General features: G+C 53.0%; 1 pseudogene; it reads left to right on the forward strand.

The window, feature by feature from the left end:
• The first annotated feature begins 2935 nt into the window (after positions 1-2935).
• On the forward strand, positions 2936-3377 carry LOC141974533 (small ribosomal subunit protein uS9-like; annotated as a pseudogene).
• The last annotated feature ends 5001 nt before the right edge of the window (positions 3378-8378 follow it).

Here is an 8378-nt window from a genome sequence, read left to right on the forward strand (position 1 = left end):
GATCTCTGACTGGGGCCCCTGGGTGCTGCTGTAGTAGAGAGAATAAATACTGAGGTGAGGCACATCGCTGTGATCGATTCTGACTGCACTGGGGTTTGACTTTGGGGATAATCATTCAGAACGTGGGGCAGCTTGCCTCTGTCGCCTCCCCCATTATGATTACTCCCCAGGGTTTTGCAGCAGTTCTCTAGCTCAGCAAACTGTCCCTGACAAAGGTTTTGGCCTGGGAATGGCTCCCATCCAGTCTTGGTCCTTGCCCAGGTTCCAGGGCATTCTCGCAGAGGGAGTGCTGTGCACATCCGATTTGGGACCCCAGCTGGCTCTATTTTCCGCTGTTGCAATCAGCTAACCAGTGAGTATGTCTATGGGGATTCCTGCAGCTCCAGGTAGGCAGCATTCTCTACAGCTCCCTTCCCAGCGGAGGAAGGAATAAGCCATAAGCAAAACAAGCTCTAAAAGTGAGCTCCAACTATCGATGGCTTCCAGCAGGGGTCTCTGTATCTCAAAGCGGAGGAGCTGCCTTGTTAGATGGCCTCTGTATCATGCAGGAGACCTCGCTGCAAACGCTTCTCAGCTCTTGTCTGGCCCTGAGGCTGCACTTAGCCATGTGGGGCCCTTCCATAAGGAAGAAGCCTGGTGGTGAGACTCTCCTAGGAAACTTGCTAAAGGCAGGAGCCTGCTGCATGGAATGTCAAGTGGACGCTTTCACTGTGCCATGAATGGTTTCTGTTCTGGTGGAAGGAAAGTCTAAGCCACAATAAAGTCCTCTGACATGTCAGTGTGCAGGGGCAGAGCTCCGTTCTGACGACAGCTGGGCATAGAGGTTGGCATGAATTTGCATAGATGAAATGATTTCTCCTGCCATTCATTCAGTCTCTCTGTCTCTCGGCTTCGCTGTTCCTTTTTGGAATCCGGCGTCCACACAGAAAGCATTCACTGCCTGACAAGCTCTTTGCTGTGGATTGCTTTACACAGATGTCCGCTAGCAATTCCATGAATTGTTGCTCTATACTCACTAAGCTGTTTGGGAAAACATTTCAGATAACTGTCCTACGCATTGGGGTGACTGAATTAATGGCATTTGGATGGTCAAAAAGATAGTGTGAATCGAAAACAATGCTTTCCCTGTGGCAGCAGAACCAGGAGAATTCCAGCTGGTATTTTCTGTTAATAACTGACTCTGGGAGTGCTCTGCAGCCCTGAATACCTTGGAAGGGGCTGGGGAAATGTATAAACCAGCCTGTCAGTTTCCCTTCTGAACTTTGGAAATGCCAGGAGAGGAATTCTTTTCAAGTTGTGACTGACATTTCCACAAATAAGAAAAGCTTCCCCTTCCTGCTGCTCTGCCTCAAGGGTGGGAGAGAAGGTCAACCCAGCCTTGGCGGTGGGCAGCACAGGTGTGAACCAGCCACGGTGCATGGGGGTTAATCGTCCTCTGGAAGGGGGCATGGGTGTGACTCTCTCCTTGGTAGAATGTGCATCGTCTCAGGAAGGTGCAGAGCGCCAGGAGGGCTGCAAGTCAGGGCTGAGGGGCAACAGCAGATCCCAGGCCTTGAACAGCTGTGGGTGCTGTGGGTCTGGGCAGAGGTGCCTCAGCAGAGCTGTGTGGAGGAAGGGGGAGGGGGGGCGCTTGCACAGCACCTGCTCACCCTCCAGCCAGCACATCTCCCTTAGAAAGGTTACCCAACTCATGGGTTTGAATAGCCCACCCAGTCCCCAATGCCCCGTTTGACTGCATAAGGTGCTTATCACAAAGCGAAGAGATTCCAGCAACGTCCCCTAGTGCAGCTCGAGGCGTCTCCCCAGCTGACGAGCAGGTGACCCTGTTCACAGCCTGGGATGTGGGTCCCATTAGGCAGCGTGCCTAGCCCTGAGCCTGGTGGTCTGGACTCGGAAGAGTCTTTGCTGCGTCGGGGGCTCTGCGAAGCGCTGTGATACCAGCCATACATCATCGGGGAGAATGTGCGCTCGGGTAACACATTAGAATAATACATTATTAGAGCAGTGTTGCTATGGTGATGTATTAGGGCAATACATCACTAGATACTGTCCCATTGATGATGTATTGCTGCAAACATGGCTCCTGCCAGCACTGGCACAAGGGCCACTGGAAAAGGCTTTCCTTTTGTGCATTTTTCTCCCCTTCCCCCTAAGGAAAAAGTCCAAATCTAATGGCTTCATTAAGGGAGGCCAGACCAGGCTGGCCTGGAGCCCCACAGCCTCCTTCCTGGGGCCTTTGAAAATGATGTTTGCTCTGTGCTGAGCAGCCTGCTGTGGGGCCTGGGAACCTGGGGGGCTCATGGGACGTGCCTAGAAAATACGGCAGTGTCTGTAGGGCAGCGTGACAGTGTGACGGGACCTCAAAGCGGCTCTGGCAGGCAGAGGGTTAAACACCCACAGCCAGCTGCCCCAGCCCTTGGCTCTGGGATGCTGGGGAGCTGCACCGGCAGCAGCCTTCACCTGATGCCCTGAGGGGTGGGAGATATAAAGGAGAAGGGGTCAAGAGTCCTGCATTTGGCAGCCCAGCCACACCTGCTCATACGCCCTCCCCAGGCCTGAACACACCAGCCTGGGGGAAGTGCACTGACCCGGGAGCTGGAGCTCTGGGCTTATCTCTTCTACTGACTGATGGTAAGGGCATGAACTGCACAGAAATAGTCCTGGTGACGAAGGCCTTGTGCCCTCATTGTAGGAGGCAGGCAAGTGCCATCCCCCCCATTCACACAGAGGGTAGCTGAGAGGCTGCGGAAGGTCACCTCAAGCTGATCTATGACTAGAACCCCAGGCTTTTGCCACCACAGAGTCAAATCTCAGCCAGGCTGCTTTCCTGGTTGAATGTGCCCTAGCTAAGCTAGCTGTAATCACTAGGCCACAGTCTGCCCCCAGAGCCAGGCACAGAACTCAGGACTCTGCCTACCTGGTGGAAGGAGGAGCCATGCCGGCCAAAGGGCCCCTGCAGGGCGTCCAGGTCTTCAGACGGAAGAAAACAGCTACAGCTGTTGCTCACTGCAAAGGAGGAAATGGTCTCATTAAAGTGAATGGAAGACCCCTGGAAATGATTGAGCCAGAACCCTGCAGTACAAACTGCTCGAACCTGTTCTCCTCCTGAGCAAGGAACGCTTCGCTGGTGTTGACATCAGAGTCCGTGTCAAGGGTGGCGGCCACGTAGCACAAATCTACGCAATTCGTCAATCTATTTCCAAAGCATTGGTGGCTTATTATCAGAAGTATGTTGATGAAGCTTCCAAGAAGGAAATCAAGGACATCTTAATCCAGTATGATAGGACCTTACCGGTTGCAGATCCTCGTCGTTGCAAGTCCAAGAAGTTTGGTGGACCTGATGCCCATGCACACTACCAGAAGTCTTACCATTAAAATTGTTCTTTACCCTTGTATCTTGCAATAAATATGAGGAAAAGTTAATAAATATTTCAAGTTTCTAAGTCTAGGGGGCGGGGGGGAAAAAAACCTCCCACAGCTCGCTCTCCAATGCTTGTGTAACCTGTAGGCCAAGAGTGCTGTGCCCTGCGCTGTGGGCTAACGCACACAGAGGATAACAGCTTACTGCTCCTACCAGCCACTCCTTTAGCTCAAGTGGAAGAGGTTGGGCTGAAGGTCCTGGAGTCAAACCCTGCTGACTCCCCGTGTGGGAAAAGAGTAATATGGAATCACATAATTAAAGACTGTATCATGATGCATATGCACAAGGGGGCTGAACCAGGGTGCGTGGGTACTTTAACTCCTTTAACGTAGAGGGGTTGGCGTTGTTGTTGTTTAGTTTTTCGGTATGATTCCTGTAATATGGGGAACACACTTAAGTTAGTGCCAGGACCCTAGAATAATTGTTGAAACTATTTTATATTACAAAAGCGTTGTACTTTGAAGTACATTAGGGTGTTGTGTTAATATTTGTTTGCTTGTAATACTGTGTTAGTGTTTGTATTTGGCTAATGGGAGGTGTCCATTTAAGGACAGGATGGGGCACTTGATTGTCGAGTGCGTTAGCCGAAGACGAGGAGCCCTGTGTAGGAAATGTTTCCTGATTGTCAGAGAGTGGAAGAATCTATCTTTCTGGACTCCAAAAAGGATTTCACTGAATAAACTAGACACAAAGACACAGCACTAAAGGCCAGGCCCTTGCACCAACCCCAGTGATGCACACGGTCCTCTTACCTCTTGAGCCATGAGTGTGTTTAAAGGCTGCCTTTCGCTGCAGCAGCTTGGCAGGAAATGTGATTTAACACAAGTTTAAGACAAGCATCAAACCCACTGGTGTGGCGGGTTCCCCTCGTGCCAACCAATGCTTTAGCCATGTACACCAATGACTCCCTGTAACTGGGAGCAGGGTTCTGTGCGACGCTGTGTATGCACTGGGCTCAGACAAACCAAGCCTCATTCTGACCCCTCGCCTAGGGTCGAGGGCCCAGAACTGAGCATGCCTGGCCTCTGACTCCCAGCAGCTATGCCTTTGCCACCAACCATTTCTGTGACCCCCTGGCTTGGTGGGTCATGGATGGGGAGGCACTCTCCCAGGTCCCAGACCATTCGGAGCTTTGGCATTTAAGACCAGGACTATGAACTGGTCCCAGAAGTTAATGTGGGACTAGCAGACAGCCCAGAGCCCCAGAGAGCTTCCACTCTGAAGGCAAGACAAAGGAGGATGGATGCCCAGGGACGGCTGTGGATAGTGGTATGTGCAATAGAGAAACCATAGGCAGAAGCAGGAGCAGCCAAGCACTGCGGCTCTGAGCACAGCCATAAGGAGGACATCATCCAGGGGTGCTCTTGGAGCCATCTCTGTGCCATGGCCCAGCCTGCACCCCAATTGCAAAGGGGAGCAGGGGCTGGAGCATCTAGTCATTGCCACTTTGTGAAGGGAAGTCAGCCATTTGCCAGCTCGCTGGCATCTCGGGTTGGTTCATAGAATCATAGAATATCAGGGTTGGAAGGGACCCCAGAAGGTCATCTAGTCCAACCCCCTGCTCGAAGCAGGACCAATTCCCAGTTAAATCATCCCAGCCAGGGCTTTGTCAAGCCTGACCTTAAAAACCTCTAAGGAAGGAGATTCTACCACCTCCCTAGGTAACGCATTCCAGTGTTTCACCACCCTCTTAGTGAAAAAGTTTTTCCTAATATCCAATCTAAACCTCCCCCATTGCAACTTGAGACCATTACTCCTCGTTCTGTCATCTGCTACCATTGAGAACAGTCTAGAGCCATCCTCTTTGGAACCCCCTTTCAGGTAGTTGTCCCTGGATGATGTCCTCCTTATGGCTGTGAGCAGGAGATGCTGCCATCCTGTAGCCTGTTTCCCTGAGGCAGGTGTGTTCCTTTCTCTGACCCAGGTGACAGTGATGCCAGTCAGTGTGTGGCCCACTTCGCTGACCCCCACCAGCTGTCTGAGGCAGGGCTTTGAGTCACGTGTAGTGACCCAGCTCGCTCAGGGCCGGCTAGGGGCGTGAGATGCTCTGCCCCTGACTGGCTGCCGGGCCCACTACGCCGTGTTCAGTGGGTCATTGCTGCCGAGGGGCCCGGGAGCCGGTGGGGTTGGGTCTGTTGTATCGCTTTGTTTACCTTTCCTCTCTGCCTGGTCCTCACACGAGCTGTGCAGGCACCTGCGTGCACCTGTGTGGGGGAGGGAGGGGGAAGGCGTGGTTGGGAGGGGGGCGAGCCCTGTATGGGTCTCTGCCTGGGTACATGCTGCTGTCCAAGTGCCTTTCCATTCATTAGCCCCAGTCCAGCAGGGAACCTGAAGCCAATTGAACCCTAGCTCTTGAACCTCTCTCTATGAGGCTCGGTCCCCTGCCCCCCTTTCCCCACACAGCCGAGGCACCGTGGGGCTGGCTCACTCTCTGCTCAGCCTGGCTTCGGACCCACATCAGCTCATTTTTCTCAGACATGCAGCCGTTCTGTAAAATAAACAGACTGTGCCTGCTCGTTCTTCCTGGCTACAGGACATCGACAGACGTTAACGTCGTTTGCTACTTCATTTGTCAAATTGCATGAGCTGGTTCATTTGTCGATGGCTGGGAAGCTGCTCACATATCTGATCTGTGGTGAGATGGAACATGTGCCTCGTGACAGATGGGGGAGCTCTGCAGCGGGAGATTGAAAATCTTTCTTAGCAACCTTTTTATTTAGCACCCCGTGTCACGTTACTAAAACTTTAGGTACACAGACAACAGGCAGAGCACTGAACAAACTGACTCACAATCCACAGCCCTCTGACAGCGGCTGTGTGCTGCAACACAAAGTGACAAGAGCCAGCCGATCAAAGTCAGCAGTGCTGTGCAGTTCTACAGCACTTCTAAGGTTCAAGGCAAGGCACAGAGATTAGCCGACGAATCCTCCCAGCACTCTGGCGCTACGGATGGAAGTGCAGCCGCTCCGACTTCGTAGAGGAAGAAGCTGAGGTTTGGAGAGGGGAAATTACTTGCCCCAGGACACCCAGAAAGTCTGGGGATACAGCTGAGCCCTGCCTGACTCCCAGCCCTGTGCTCACTCCTCGAGGTGTCTTTGAGCTGATGCTCCAGCAAGAGCATGTACCACTTTGAGCCTTGAGATGAAGCTGCTGCTAGTCATATGCGCCATTCACGGTCAGCAGGCTACAGAGGGGACGGTGCTTGGCTCCCACATAGACAGAGGGTGCACTGAACAGGGGGCAAACTCCTGAAGTCAGTGGTGACACCTCCAAGCCTCCAGCTGGAACCAGTGTGGTACCACCATTGTCTGCCTGCTGGGCCTGTCCTGCCCCTCTCTGAGGGACCAGTTGGGTTTCGCAGGGGGATGATGGAGTTCTGTTCTTCAGAACACTGGGCAGACCCCCCAGATTGGCAAGCCTGGCCCAGGCCCGATGTCTAACCTACCAGGCTCTCCAGCACTCGGTCTCCAGGGCTCTTGTGATCAGTAGCGTTCCCAGCCCTGAGCGACCTCAGCAAAGGATCTGGGCTGTTCTCAGCTCACCGGAGAAGGCTGAAGAGAGCAGAGTGGGAAAGCAGGTTGCTTAAGCGGCAGAGTGTGCAACATGCCTCGGATGTAATTTGATTTTAATTAGTGAAGAAAAAAAGTAGCGGAGTTAATAAAGTATGCACCTCCTTCTGCAGAGCTGTCAAAGCTGAGCTCATCATGTATGCAACCAAGTCAGGAAAACAAGCACAAGGTGAACTGAGGCTGGCCTTGCACGGGCCTCGTGACAGCAAACGGTGCTGCCATGGGGGAGTCCTGGGCTCTGAGGAGCTCCAGGTGTGTCCTCACCCTTCACAGGCACGACACGCACACACGCGCTCGCTCGCACTCTCTCGTGCACACGCACTCTCATACACTCCCACAAAGTAACAAAATGGGATTTACCAGCTGTGGCTTTGCCAGTGCGAGAGAGCAGAAGTGCCAGGAAGTTTGTCCTTTGTCACCAGAGCTCGTCCCAGGGACTGTCTGGCACCTGCTGAGTCCTGGAGGCTTTTCACCAGGCCAACCGTGGAGCCTGCACAGATGAGGATTGATTTTTCTGTACAAGACTGTTTCCATTTCAGGCCCAGAAGTGCAAAGTGAAGGCTGATGCTGGGAATTTCCATGGGAGCATTTTCCTCTCCCTGCTCCCCTTGCTAGTTGCTTCTCCCCTTTCCTGAGCACAGGAAGAATCCTGGGTCTCTGCACCCTCCTACAGTGCTTCCAGGCAAGGCTTTTAGCTTTCCAATCAGCTGGATTAAATGAGGTAACACATTGAGCCCCAAGGGGGGTGGGGTTCTAAATTGTCCCTTAATCAGCAATGCATCCTTCAGCAATGCAGAGAAGTTTGCCATCTAATGCCTATCACATCCCATGCAGTCTGAGAGCAGAGATCTACACAGCTGGGAATACAAACAACTCCCTGTACGAGCTGTGAGTCTCTGGCCAGTAATGTGTGTGCATGGAGAACTCAGGTTGTGTTTGGACTCCAGGCTGCTGAGCCCAGCTTCCCCTTCCCCCGCCCCCACCCCCTTTTCTCAGGGCATAACTCATGGCCAGTGTGGCCAGTTTAGGTGCTGGGGGCTTTGCTGTTGACAAGACAATATCTCCAAGGGCCCTGGATTGTGTTCTTTGCCTTCTGGTGCTCCCCTCTGAGCTGGGCTCTCTCTCGCTGAGGGCAGCCAGATGATTTGGGGAGCAGCAGCTGCTCTTGTATTTAAACCCTCTCTCTCCTTAGTGTGCTTTCCATTGAGGGGGATGGTATATGCCTAGCACCTCACTCCCAGGGGCCCAGTGATGTCTACAGAGCACAGCTCTCTCCCAGGGGGGCAGCCCCACCAGTCCCAGAGCTGTGAGCTCCCCTGTGCACTGGTGAGGCCTCATCTGGAGTACTGTGTCCAGTTTTGGGCCCCACACTACAAGAAGGATGTGGA

This window comes from Natator depressus, chromosome 19, assembly GCF_965152275.1.
Source record: "Natator depressus isolate rNatDep1 chromosome 19, rNatDep2.hap1, whole genome shotgun sequence".
Taxonomy (NCBI): Eukaryota; Metazoa; Chordata; order Testudines; family Cheloniidae; genus Natator; species Natator depressus.